Raw genomic sequence first — 14,769 nt, forward strand, 5'->3', positions numbered from 1 at the left:
GCGCGTGAATAGTGTTTTTGCTATAGTGCCTGTGAATAGTGATTTTTCTACATTGTGCATGAACAGTGTTTTGCTACAGTGTGCGTGAATAGTGAAATTGTTACAATGTCGTGAATAGTGCTGCTGCAGTGCATGAACAGTGTTGCATTGAGTTTTCTTGCCTACTCTTGTCGATTAAAAGTTGGGATGCTATCATTTCATCTGCAGATCACTACTTCTAGGTTCCTTCCATCATACTGTTCATTTTAGGCATTGTAATTGTTAAATACCAGTCTAAATATTTGTTGCAGCCTATAAGGCAATTGTATGTAAACATTTCTATTGCAAAATCAATATTTTATCAGCAAATATGGAGGTTCTAGACTTTGCATATTTATTGTTGTATGTTGCTAAGTGTTTGACAAAATGCCGTGTTGAAAATAACACTCTAATTGATAATACTTAGTAGTTGGCAAGTCTCCTTAAAAACAAAAAAGGGGTTGGTCATTACAAAATGGATATGCAACAAAATGAATCAAAGATCACACAATAACATATAATACTATTCAATTATCCTGGGAGAAAGCATCCTGCTTGAGGGAAACAACCCAGCCCACAAAAGATGATAGCTTTATTTCAATCTTCAAAAGCAATACAAAAGTTCTTCCTTATGATTGAACTCTTCACATTCAATCAATAAGACTAATCTTTTATCACGATAGCTCGCTGAAATTGTTTAACAATCACAATCAGATCAGAAACAATAAAATAATATAACTGAGTTTTTCTTTACACTTAGTAATAAAAATGCAATAGAAGTAACTGCAATGTAAGCAATCTCAAAAAAAGCATTGCACAGGCACAATGATTCTAAAGACTTAATAAGTTCGACCATACAACTATTACATATTACAAAACATAGAATGGAAAAACGCCCAACTTCACATACAAACGATGAATAATAATTGTTTAACCATTGAAACATCACCAAAAGGAAAAGTCTTGAGAATACGGCTGTTACCATCACCGCTCCCTTTACAATAGCCATTACAAACATTAGGTGCAAGTAGAATATTAATGACACTCTTGACTACCATGAACCATCGATTTCACCCTCCACATAGAATTCATGAGCCAAGTCATATGGCCAAGTCATCACATGCTCCAAAATTACTATAAACATGAAAAACCACCACACGAACATTATTAATAGAGCTGAAGCTTTGATGATTGATGCCAATAGAAAATCCTAGCGAGTGCAACTACTCAACCAAACACAAGAACACGAGATCTTTTGCAGTAACATGATTTCCACTTGGATTGTTCTAGGAAGAATATAACAAATGAGTACGCAGAAGAAGTTGAACATGCATATCAAACAATGACAATGAGTAGAACTTGACAGAAAAAGAAGATACCAAACAATGCAAAGATTTTTCATAAGGTAGGATCTATCTCGCAACTACCACTTAACTCAATACTCCCTCTTAGCTGTAGAGAGATCCTTAGAATGCCATTTGACGACAAGTGCATTTTGCTGCAGCAAATGATAATGTTAACAACAAATTTCATCATAGGAAAAAAAAATTTATCTCAATATAACAATATTCACCATAGTTTCTTCTAGAGGACAAACCAAGAAGCATATAATAAAGTCATGGAGTCAAACTCCTAACTTCCATCATGCCTACTGGCAGAGAATGGATCAAGAGATTTCACCTCAACCTTATCTCGCAGAGAAGAACTCATTACCAAGGGATTGCACCTCGAACTTCTCTCATGGAGAAGAACTCATTAACAAGGGATTGCACCTCGAACTTCTCTAACAGGGAAGAACTCATTTACAAGGGAGGGAAGAACTCATTTACAAGGAATTGCACCTCAAACTTCTCTCTCAAAGAAGAAATTAATAATATACATAAAATCACTGAAACTTAGATATTCTCTCAACAAGAGAATTAATTTCCACTATACCAACATTATCCCGAAAGTAGCAAAACTTCACTCACGGAAGTGGCTTGGTAAGAATATCTACAAATTGCTCCTATGTAGAAATATACTTGAGTTCTATAGCTTTCCTTTGAACCATGTTCCTTAAATAACAGTATGTGATTTCCACATGTTCTCACTTGTCATGAAACACCGGATTGATTGAAAGCTTCACGTAGCTTTGATTATCACACATGATTTTTGTAGGTTACAAAGGCTGTCCAAATAAAGCTGCAAGTAACTTACAAAGCCACAAGGCTTCTTTTGCAGCCATACATGCTGCAACGTATTCTGCTTCAGTTGTACTTTGAGCCACACATGATTTCTTTTTGCTGCAACAAGAAGCCATGGCTGAAACAATATCCTGAAGTATCAATAGGGTCTATAGGATCAACTGGTTCAGCCGAATCATCCACATCAACATTCTCCCTCTAAATTTCAGAATATGAAACTAGATCAACCATCACTGAACCTTGAGCATGCTCAAAATCTTCCCCATCATTTTCAATATAAGACTCATTAGATGGCTTGCAAACTATATCCTATACACTTTTGAAGAATCACTATAGCCGACAAAGATTACCTTTCTTTCCTGAAGGTTCTAACTTTGATCCTTTCTCTTTTGGAATGTGAATATAAACTGGTCATCTAAAAAAATGAAGTAACTGATGTCTAGTTTGATGTCTGTAAAAGCTTCTTCAAGGGTCATGTTGTTAGGAAATTAATGAGGACTACGATTTTAAAAATGGACTATTTGTAATGCATGCCTCAGCCCAAAGATAAGTTTGACGGCTTTGATCCAGTGTTAGCGAAAATGCAACCCCCCAACCTCAGACACGCGTATTGTCATATCTGATATGGATACGAAGACGAAACGGAGCAAATACGAGGGAAAATCGTTTCCGCCCGTTTTTGGAAAGATGCCAATTTTAAACCTATGCCAGAAACAGTGGAAAAAGATTTCCAAAAAATTGGAGCCAAATTTCTTATAGAATGTCGTTTTTTTAATGTCGATTTAAAGAAATAGCCGTTAGACTACCGTAATCGTTGGGAAAAATCAAAAAAATGTTGTAATCACTGGGAAAAATCAAAAACTATGTAGTTATAAATAAACCCCTCGGACCTCACGCGATTGATCTATCAAACGTTCATTTTGCGTCTGCTCCATTTCTCCTACGCGTGGTCTGCATCCTCCATCATTCTTAGCGCTATGAATCCAATCGCAATATAGAAACCATTACTCGGTAATGTTTTAAGTTTTATTTTTTTAATGTTTGTTTATATTTTTTCAAGTTAGATTTTTTTAATGTTTGTTTATATGTTAATGATTTTTTTAATATAGTTCAAATTAAATTTACAAATTACATTTCTAAGTTCTATTTTACAAATATGGAGAAAATTGAATAAATAAATATAAAATTTAATAGTTTAATTTTAATAAATTAATATTATTTAGTTTTTAAAATAAAATAAAATTACAATTATAATTATTAAAATTTAAACTAATATTAAATAGTATTATTAATTATAGTAATAATATTTAATAATTCATAAAGCCTAATAATTGTTTTAGACTGTAGAGTTACCATTAGAATATTAAATTTATATTTCAACAAATTAAATTAATATTATGAGTATATTTAATTTATTTTTAATTATTAAATAATTTAGATTTAAGTTTCAAAGTTATATTCTTGTAAAATTAAATCTAAAATAAAAATTATTGCACATATTTAATTTAATCATTTTATAAATTATTATATTAATTTTAAATTTGTGCTTAATAGCTTAATGTAAATTTGGTTTGATTTCATAATTTTACTAATTTTTTATTTTTTTCAGGAACCTAATCATGGCGTCATCGTCAACAGATGTTAGAGCATCAGAAAATGACAAGTGGATCAAACCAAATGCTAAATATCTATTATGGAAACATGTAACCATCATCAAGAAATTTCAAGGCGGTGGAGGTTTTAAATGGAGGTGTCATGAGTGTCTAATTGATTATAACAGTTCTTATACCAAGGTTTGTGGACACCTCTATCACATAAAAGGTACAAGATGTGAAGTGTGCCCTGATCCAAAGGTTGATGGTTAACCAGGGAAGGGATTGTCACGTGAGAAGATTGAAAAGTACCAAAAAGAAGAGGATGAAGGTAATAGTCAAGTTCTAAAGTCAACACAAAGGTCAAGTCTCAATAGACCTCCTTTCCATCCAACTTCAAGAACATCTGCTGGTGACAAGAGGCGTAATTTAGGACCTCTTGAAAAGGCATTTAATTTGCAAAGTCGAGAGGATACAGATCAAAGTATTGAACATTGTTTATATGTGAATGGAATTTCATTTAATGTGGTTCGCTCACCATATTGGCAAGAGATGGTTAGGTCTATATTAATGAAGCTCCGAAAGGATACAAAAGCCCAGGGTATGAGAAGGTTCGTACTACTCTTTTGATTAAAAAAAAAAAGAGATTATTGATAGACAGTTGCAAGTGATTCGAGATTCATGAAAAATTTCAGGAGTTTCCATCATCTGTGATGGATGGAAGGATGCTAGAAATAGGCCACTAATCAATGTGGTTGCAATGAGCCCGAAGGGGGCAATGTTTTTGAGAGCAGTGGAATGCAATGCTAAAGAGAAAGATACACAGTTTATTGCCAACATTCTAATTGAAGCAATTGAATCTGTGTGGCCAAAAAGTGTTGTTCAAGTGATCACAGATAATGCAAAAGTATGCAGAACAGTTGGGTTGGTCGTGGAGGCAAGATATCCAAAAATTTGGTGGACTCCTTGTGTAGTTCATTCTTTGAATTTGATGCTTTAAAAAATTGGCAAAATTTAATGGATACAAAAGATTTATGAAGAAGCCAAAGAGATTCATATGTTTATTTGTAATCATCACATGTCACAGGCCATTTACAGACAATTCGCTAAGCTAGAGTTGTTAAGGGTAAATGTCTTGTCTCAAAAATATTCAATTTGTTTTTTTATTGAAATGTATTTAAGATTTATATGTTTTTAAAATGTTTTTTCTTTTTTTATTGAAGGTGGTTGAGACACACTTTGCCACATACTACATTGTTCTCAAAAGGCTTGTTGATGTCAAACAAGCTTTAAAAAGTATGGTGATTAGTGACATTTGAGCAATATGGAGACAATCACAAACAGATAGAGCAAATAATGTCAGGAGGTTAATTCTTGATGAGGATTGATGGGCTCAAATAGATTATTTACTATCTTTCATTGAGCCAATATACACCCTGATCCGTCGGTGTGATACTGATAAGCCACTATTAGGTGACATCTATGATTGCATAGATACAATGGTGGAGCAAGTTAGAGATATTATTATAGAAAAAGAGCAAGATCCCTCTGAATTTTTTTATAAGCAAATATATGATGTAATAATAAAAAGATAGGGTAAAATGACAACTCCATTGCAACTTTTGGCATATGCTTTAAACCCTAACTACTACCATGCTGATATGTTAGCATTGCCAAATAGGACAGCACCAACTAGGGATGTTGAGGTTGTTGAAGGATATAAAAAAGCTTTCAAGAAAATGTTTACAAATCATAGAGTTGCTGCGGAGATTCGAGATGAGTTTGGGACATTTGCTTCCTCTGATGGAACTTATGCAAATGTTGATGCAATGGCAGATAAAAATGAAATGGATCCTATAAAGTGGTGGAACTTCCATGGTGCCATGACTACACATTTGCAAAAGCTAGCAATCAAGCTTCTATAACAGGTTTGATTTTATACTGATTATTCTAATAAGAATTATTTCTTATTTCAAATGTTTTTTATTGTTTGTGTCATTGTAATTGTAACTTATAAATTATAATATAAAATTCTTTTATTGCAGGTTTCTAGTTCTTCTGCATCTAAGAGGAATTGGAGTACATATGACTTTATCCATTCTGTGAAACGAAATAGGTTGGCAACCGGCAAAGTAGAGGACCTTGTCTATGTGCACTCTAATCTTCGTCTATTGTCACATTCCTCCACAGACTACATCAAAGGACCTAATAGACTTTGGGATGTACAACCTGAGATAAGTGACATTGATGTACCCATAAATGCATTGACACATCTCAACCTCAATGTTGAGAATTCTGACATGGTCAAAGGACCCTTCACTGAATCGTCAGTGGGTTCTAAGAGTCTAGGTGGTGGTCATACTCAATCCAGCTATCCTAATTCTTTGGAGAATCTTGATGATCTAGATCTCGAGTTTCAAGAGAACAATGATGATATTTTTGATAGCATGTGATTCTACCAAACTATTTCTGTATTTGAATTTCATTTTAATAATAAAACTATATCTAACTATAGTATTTTGGAATATGTCGCAATTATGTGTTCATATTGCTTTCATCATAATGAAAAACTTCTTTAATGACTCTAAAAATTTGTTTATATATATATAATGTTTTAAGAATGTTGTATTTGCCATTCCCAAATAAGAGATCTCAAAAACTGGGCATAACCGTATTTGATACCATACCCATGTCCATGCAACTCTGCTTTGATCATAAATCGTTGCCTTGATGCCTCAAGAAGTGTTTTGCTCTTTCTTTCAGTTACACCATTTTGTTGAGGATTATAGGGAACGCAAAACTCCCTCTTAATTCTAACACTAACATAGTAATCATGAAATATATCAGAGACATCTTTTCCTCCATTATGAAAACCTTAATATCTTAATCTTTTTAAGTTGTCAACAAGTGCCTTGAATTCTTTGAAGCGGGACATCACCTCATCAGACTCTCTAGACTTAAGAAAATATATCCAATACTCAAGTGAATAATCACCCATGAATGTAATAAATTACCAAAAACCACTAAGAGAAGCAACTAACATTGGGCCACATAAATCTGAATGAATTAATTCTAGTATTTCTTTAGCTTTACTTTCACTACTATTAAAGGTGTTCTTAATATTCTTCCCTAGAGTGCATCCCTAGAAGACTCCTCCATGATTTTGATTCAGCTTTGTGAGACCAACTACAGCCTTCTCCATAGTGGCTAAAATTCTGATATTTTAATGCCCAGACCTCTTGTGCCAAAGTTCATTTGAGTCTGAAGTATTAAGAGTGAGTGCATGCAAAGGACAGACTGAAAGCTTGTAGAGACTACCATGGCGAACTCCAATTTCATGAGCTGATTGAATACTGCAGTTATTTTCCCATGCAAAGACTTTACCATCAACAAAAGCGATATGATACCCTTTGTCTTCTAACGCTGATATAGAAATCAGATTCCTCTTTATGTCGGGTACTAATTATATATCACTTAAATGAAGAGGAATTCTAGAATCTAAAGATGAAGAGGAATTCAAGAATCTAATTTATAGGAAGTAGAACCAACACCCTTCACTAAATAACTTGCATCATCACCAATGATGATAAAAAAAATATTCTCTTTCAAATTGAGAAGATGCTCTTTGTAACCAGTAATATGATGATACGCACTATTGTCAATCAGCCAAGTATCACTGTTAATAGGAATATTGCTAGAAAGAGCAGATAAAAATAAGAATCCCTCTCAATTTTTGCCTGACTCCTTTTGAGGAGAAGAATTTTCTACAATTGTTGCAGTAGCTTGAGTCTTTGGTCTAGAATAACAGCCTATAACAATGTGACCAAACTTGTCACACCTGAAGCACTGATTTTTGGAAAGATGCCTTTTTTACTTTCTTGGAGTCAGGATCAAATTCAACGTTTCTATCTCTAATCCTCTTGAAGCTTCCTTTCTTCCCTTTTCCTTTTAAAGTGTGAGCTGCAAGAACATGAGTCTTCATGATGATTTCTACAATCATTTCCTGGCAACTTTTGTTAGCTTGCCTCTTCCACTGATGCCCTGAACAAAGGATTTGTGGGAAGCATGACAAGATCTGTGTCTAAAAATGTCTCATCAATTACATTAAGCTGGGTCTTCACATATATAATTTTCATATAATATGAAACTTTAGAATCATCCCCTTCCATTTTTACATGCAGCAATCAACGCCTCAATGCCTACTGGTATTATTAAATTCATACAAATCCTTGGAAGTCTCGAACATTTCTTAGGCTGATTCCAATTTTGAAATAACAGGAATCAAATGATCCATGACAAAGTCGATCATGATCTTTTTAGCCATAATCTTGTTCTTCCACTGAGTTCTTTCAGCTTCTTCAAAATTGTGACAGCGTCAGAATCGACATAATCCAAGAGGTCATTTTCTTCAAGAGCAATGAGAACTTTGGCCTTCCAAGAAGCAAAATTTGAGGAGTCATCTAACCTATCTTCAGCTTTCAACCCATCCACCATTTTTACACACTGAAAATAACTAGCCAAATTAAAAACAAAAACCACAATTTTAAAGAATGTTTCTGGCTCTGGATCAAATTTATTCAGACCCACTCAGATACCATGTTAAGTTTGAAACAAAAATAGATAAGCAACAATGAAGCAAAGAACACACAATAACATATAACACTATTCAGTTATCCTGGGAAAAACCCTCCTCCTTGAGGGAAACAAACCAGCCCACAAAAGATGATACCTTTATTTCAATCTTTGGAAACAATACAAAAGTATTACAATAATAGATAAACGTCTATTATTAGTTAATGGTAATCTATTTGTAATCTATTGTAAATATTAGAATGTTTCTAATATTTAGTTAGTTGTAGATAATTGTTAGCTTTCCTTTAGCTAGAATAGAATGTATCTATTCTTTACAATCATTTTATTCTTTTGTATATATTGACCTCTCGGTCCCTGTTAATAACAAGCAAATATTTTTCAATTACTTCATAATAAAAAGTTCTTCCTTGTGATTGAAGTCTTCAAAACATTCAATCAATAAGACTAATATTTTATCACAATAGCGCACTGAAATTGTTTAATGATCACAATCAGATCCTACACAATGAGATAATATAACTGAGCTTTTCTTTGCACTTACCTAAAAAATATGTTGAAGTTCTCAAATAATAGAAGAAACTACAACGTATGCAATCTCGGAAAAAGTGTCGCACAAGTACGATGATTCTGAAGACTTAATAATTTTGACCATACAACAATTTAAGATTACAAAACATAGAATGGAAGAAGGCCCAACATCACACACAAACGATGAAATATCATTCCCATATACATGCAAAACTATTGGGGTGAGGAAAATATTTTTAAAATATTAAATAATTATAATAATAAAAATTGTTACATCCCAATTTTTTATCATTTAAAATAATATTATAGCCGTTGTAATGGTTAGTTAGATACTCTTGGATACCCTGATCTTGTGAAAGGGAAGTTATGATTAATCGAATTGATTCATGTGAAATTGACTTGTTAGTTGATTATTGTTATTTCGACAAAAATGGATGCTTATATTTTAAGATGCACCCAAGGCAATTGGAGCCAAGTGTAAATGGGTGAAGAAGAGAGGTATTCCTACAAGAAAAATAAACTATTATTCAATGTCTTTAATTATATGAATATTCAAAGGAAGAAATTGCTTAAGTCCAAGTCAGCTCATGGTTGTCCAAGATATCAATTGTCAAGTCGAGCGGTGGTGATTAGGTTGTTCAATGCCCACCTAAATCCTTGGCCAAGGTAGAATAGAGGCATGCTTGCCACAAATGATCACTAGAGGTTGGGAGTGCTAGCTAACAGAGGGAAGGTTGACGAAGGAATACCTCAACCTTGCCTGTTGCTTAGCCGACACTCTAACACCGGTATGCTCAAGATGTCAGGACTATGGTGCCCCAAGCCTAACCCAAGGTAGGGAGGGCCTTTCTCGCAAGAGATTGTGCTACGATATGTCAAGGTCCATGGTTGGGAGGTTAAGCCTATGTCAATGTTTCTCCTCTTTGCCAGATGTCGAGGCTTGCACAACACACCGTCAATTATTTCAGTTCATGTATGAAATCCTAAATCTTTTACTTGTATGTACCTTCATATTTCTTTGAAATGTATAGTCATAAATATGGTTAAAGTGATTTGTTTCTTTGAAATGTACAGTCATAAATATAATTAAATTGATTTGTTTCTTTTAAAATGTAATCGTAAAAGTAAATTATGGAAGTAAAATTAGTTGTCTTTCATATGAAATGGATATAGTCATTACTTAAATTTGGATTATAGCTTGTTAGTTCAGAAATAGTTTCATTTCTATATGATGTGTTGTTTGTAAATTACTTCATGTCATTTCGTTATGATATTCGGTTATAATCTTAGAATATGTTCTTTACTTTCAGTTGAGTAAAAAAGGTATGTTACATACAGTATCAGCGCGATGGGTTCAACTCTGAACCTTGAGCTAATCACTTAACAAGTTAGGAAAACTGAAAATACAGATTTAAATATAGCGAGACGTATATCCAAAAGACTCCCCACAAGAAAACCTGGCATCTCATATTCTTTTATTTATTAAAGAACATGTCAAAGCATGATTATTCCTATTGATCCATAACCAGAATGATGAAACCCTGGCTCAAGCCATGCAACGAATGAAGAAGAAAAGGGTCAGATGGACTCCTGCCAAGAAGGTAATACTAAGGGACAAACTAATCAAGACATGGAATGACCGACGGACTCGTCCTTTCATGATATTTAATAAAGCTTGGATAAAGTGAGATAAGCACAGAATTGAAACTGAACAAAAGACCCACAAATAGAATATCTGAACATTCAAATTAGTATTTCCTTTGTAGTATCCTTAGAAGAGGATTTTTTGTAAATAAAATTTGTTACAAATGTAACTGGGAAATTGGTGAATCCAATAAAATGAGCAATTAGTAATATCTTATTTTCTTGTACTTTCTTTTATACACACACATACACATTTAAAAGTATGGGGAATATACCACCTTTTAGGTGAAGCAACTACTTGGTGGGGAAACACCAAGATAGAACTCAACATTAAGACAGCTGAGGTTACTTGGGACAGGTTTGTATCCATTTTCAAAAACCAATGGTTACCCCAGACTTTCTATGATCAGAAATTGTTAGACTTTCAGAACCTTAGACAAGGGAATATGTTTGTACACAAGTATTGGGAGAAGTTCACTCGGTTGTTGAAGTATATACCCTCGTATCAACAAGACAAGAACCTGAAGGTTAGGAAGTTCATTATGGGATTGAGCAATAGAATCGGGGGAGCAGTGGATGTCCTCACTCCCCGAACAATGGAGGAAGCCCTCGAGAGAGTAGTTCAACAGGAACACAAAATAAAAAGGGATGACTCTATCTGGGATAACCAAAGGAAAACCAACTAGAACACAGAAGGGTCAGATTCGAGATCCCATAAAAACCATTTTAAAAGTTTCAATCCCAATAAACCATAGCCTAGATCATGGCAAACAATTCAAGGGTAACTCAAACGGAGGCAATAAAGGAAATGAGAAGGGGTAGCCATCAAGATGTTACACTTGTGGTGGGGATCATTATGCCAACAAGTGCCCTGACAAGTCAAGTACAAATCAGCCACCTCGACCCCCATTACCACCACAACTGATAGTCTACCAACAAAGGATTCATGCTCTAGACAATCAGCAAGTAGAACAACAACTGGGCCCAATAGAAACTCCAGGTAAGATCTACGGAAACCCTATTTCTATATTAATTGATACAAGGGCGGCAAAATGTTTTATATCCCCAAAATTACTAAGTAGATTCCCTAGAAGAACTAGTTTTATGGAAAATCCATGGACTGGTGAATATGCAAACTAGTCAAGGGCTAAGGTAGAGAGATGCTTGTTTGAGGTCCAGATTGACTTTCCGAATTTTTCGACAAAAATGAATCTATATGTAACACCTCTTGGGTCCTATGATATCATCTTGGGTAGAAATTGGCTTAGTGAACATAAGGCTAAGGTCAATTGCCTTGCCAAGACAGTAGAATGCTTAGATGATCAAGGCAAACCTATGATCAATGAGGGGATTATACATAAAATCAAATCACACCAGACATTGGCCATACAACTTAAAAGATGCAGAAAGAAGGGGTGTGAAATTTTCGCAATAAAAATTGAAGACTTGAGAGAACCTATACATACTACTTATGGTGATGACTAAATCTTCGAAAATGGAGAAATTAGAGAAAAATTAAGGGAATCCTTTGAGGGGAAGTATCCATATCTCTAGACGTTTCAATATGTGTTTCCAGAAGAACTCCTAGGATTACCTCCATCTAGAGTATTTAATTTCACCATAGACTTGGTACCTGGGGCGAAACCTATATCTACAGCACCTTACCAAATGATCACTACCAAGTTAATGGAGCTACAAGTACAGCTACAAGAATTATTACATAAGAAACTTATCTGACCTAGTGTCTCAACTTGGGGAGCTCCAATGTTGTTTGTCAGGAAGAAGGATGGGACCATGAGACTATGTATACACTATAGGATGCTTAACAAGGTTACTATTAAGAATAGGTATCCACTTCCTAGAATTGATGGCTTATTTGATCAAATGAGAGGTGCAATTGTATTTTCTAAGATTGACCTAAGGTCTGGATATCATCAAATTTGCATTAAAGACGGAGACATTCATAAGACTGCTTTCAAAACTAGATACGGGCATTATGAATTTACTGTACTACCATTCGAATTAGCTAATGCTCAGGCGGCTTTCATGAATCTTATGAATAGCATTTTTCAAGATTGTTTGGATAAATTTGTGTTGGTGTTTATCGACGACATTCTCATATATTCACAAAATGATGACGAACATCAAAGGCACCTAGAGATAGTTTTGTGAAGGTTATGAGAACACAAACTGTACATAAAACTATCCAAATGTTCTTTCTATCGAAAAGAGATCCAGTACTTGGGGCACATTATATCAGCTCAATGGATAGTCGTAGACCCGACTAAGATCAAGGCAATGAAAGATTCGTTTGTACCTAGGAACATGACAGAGGTCAGGAGTTTCATGAGTTTAGTAGGATTTTATTAGAAATTTGTTAGAGATTTCTCCAAGATAGCTTTACCCCGTCACCTTACTTCAAGCAACTTTCGAATACTTTTAAGGAAAAGTTAACTACTGCCCTGATACTTAGAGTACCTAACCCCCGAGACCAATTTGTGGTTATAACTAATGCATTCGGGGAAGGGTTAGGAGGTGTATTGATGCAAGAAGATCAAGGTATTGCCTATGAATATAGGAAGCAAAAAAATAATGAACAAAATTACACCCCTAATGACTTGGAGTTAGCAGCCATTGTTCATATCCTTCAAATGTGGAAGCACTATTTGGTAGGAAAACCCTTTGAGCTCCAATCAGATCACCACCGCCTGAAATATATCTTTACAACCTAACCTCACCGCTCGACAAAGGAGATGGCTGGAATTTCTAGCATATTATGACTTTGAGATCAGCTACATTGAGGGCAAGGAAAACAAGGTAGCAGATGCTTCAAGTTGGCGAAGGCATGTGTCACCCAAGGTAGCCATAACTATCAAACTTAGGGAGCAAGTATTGCAACGCCTAACCAAAGACGATTTCTATAATGAGGTCAGCCAAGCACTTCGTAAAGACCCTCAAGATCCCCGGTATGGAGATTATCAACTAGAAGAGGATGGATTGTTGATATACAAAGGTAGGATGTAGATGCCCAAGGTTTCAAAAGTCCGAAGAATGATTTTAGAAGAGTTCCACACAGCTCCCTATTCTGGACATCCTGGCGTGACCAAGATGATGGCGAATATAAAACCCTTGTATTTTTGGAAGGGAATGAAAAGAGAAATAATGGACTACGTAGTTGGATGCCTCGAGTGTCAAAGAGTCAAGGCAGAACACAGTTACCCAACCGACCTACTACACAAAAAACGAGATTCCCGAATGGAAGTTGCAGATAATTACCATGGACTTCATTCAAGGGTTGCCCGGAACATATACAATACCATCTTAGTAGTCGTAGATAGGTTAACCAAAGTGGCTCACTTCATACCAGGTAACTTAACAAATGGAGCACCTTAAATTGCTCACAAGATTTTTCGACAAATTTTCAAACTTCATGGAATTCCAAAAAAGATTATATTCGACAGGGATGCTAGGGTAGCATCCAAGTTTTGGCAAACTCTATTTTCAATCTTGGGAACCAAGCTAAATATTAGTTCTACTTACCACCCAAAAACTGATGGTCAGATAGAGAGAGTAAATCAAGTTTTGGAAGATCTCCTAAGAGTATACTGTATGGATCGACAATACCAATGGGAAATGTATCTTCCCTTAGTAGAATTTTCTTATAATAACTCTTATTAATCCACTATCAAAATGACACCCTTTGAGGTGTCGTACGATCGTAAATGCAGAACTCCTATAAGTTAAAATCGAATTGAGGACAGAATTATCATTAGACCGAAGATCCTATTAGAGATGGAATAACAGGTGGTTCAAATCCATCAAAGGTTGAAAGAGGCAAATGACAGAAAGAAAAGTTTTGTAGACGCTTAAAGAATGCCTCGAGAATTCTCAATGGGAGAAAAGGTTCTATTAAAGGTAAAACCATAAAAGATTACTATCAAGTTTGAAAAGAATGTCAAACTAGCCCCAAGATATGTGGGACCCTTTGAGGTGTTAGAAATTATAAACCCGATGGCCTACAGGATCGTACTACCTCCAGCCCTTGCCAGGATGCATGATGTATTCCATGTATCATATCTTAAGAAATATATCACCCATCGTGAACATGTAATTGATTGGAATCTTTTGTAGGTACGAGACCCAATGGTGGTGGAAATAGAGCCGTTCAAAATACTCGAGGTGTGTAAGCTCCACTTACGAAATCGAGACAT

The 14,769-nt window shown here is 34.9% G+C and overlaps 1 protein-coding gene across 2 annotated transcripts in view; it reads right to left on the reverse strand.

The window, feature by feature from the left end:
* LOC149579670 (ARM repeat superfamily protein) overlaps window positions 1–14,769 on the reverse strand; it is a 160,611-nt gene that overhangs the window by 64,268 nt on the left and 81,574 nt on the right. The window lies entirely within an intron of this gene.

This window comes from Cupressus sempervirens, chromosome 1, assembly GCF_028749045.1.
Source record: "Cupressus sempervirens isolate cs-2001-9-10 chromosome 1, ASM2874904v1, whole genome shotgun sequence".
Taxonomy (NCBI): Eukaryota; Viridiplantae; Streptophyta; class Pinopsida; order Cupressales; family Cupressaceae; genus Cupressus; species Cupressus sempervirens.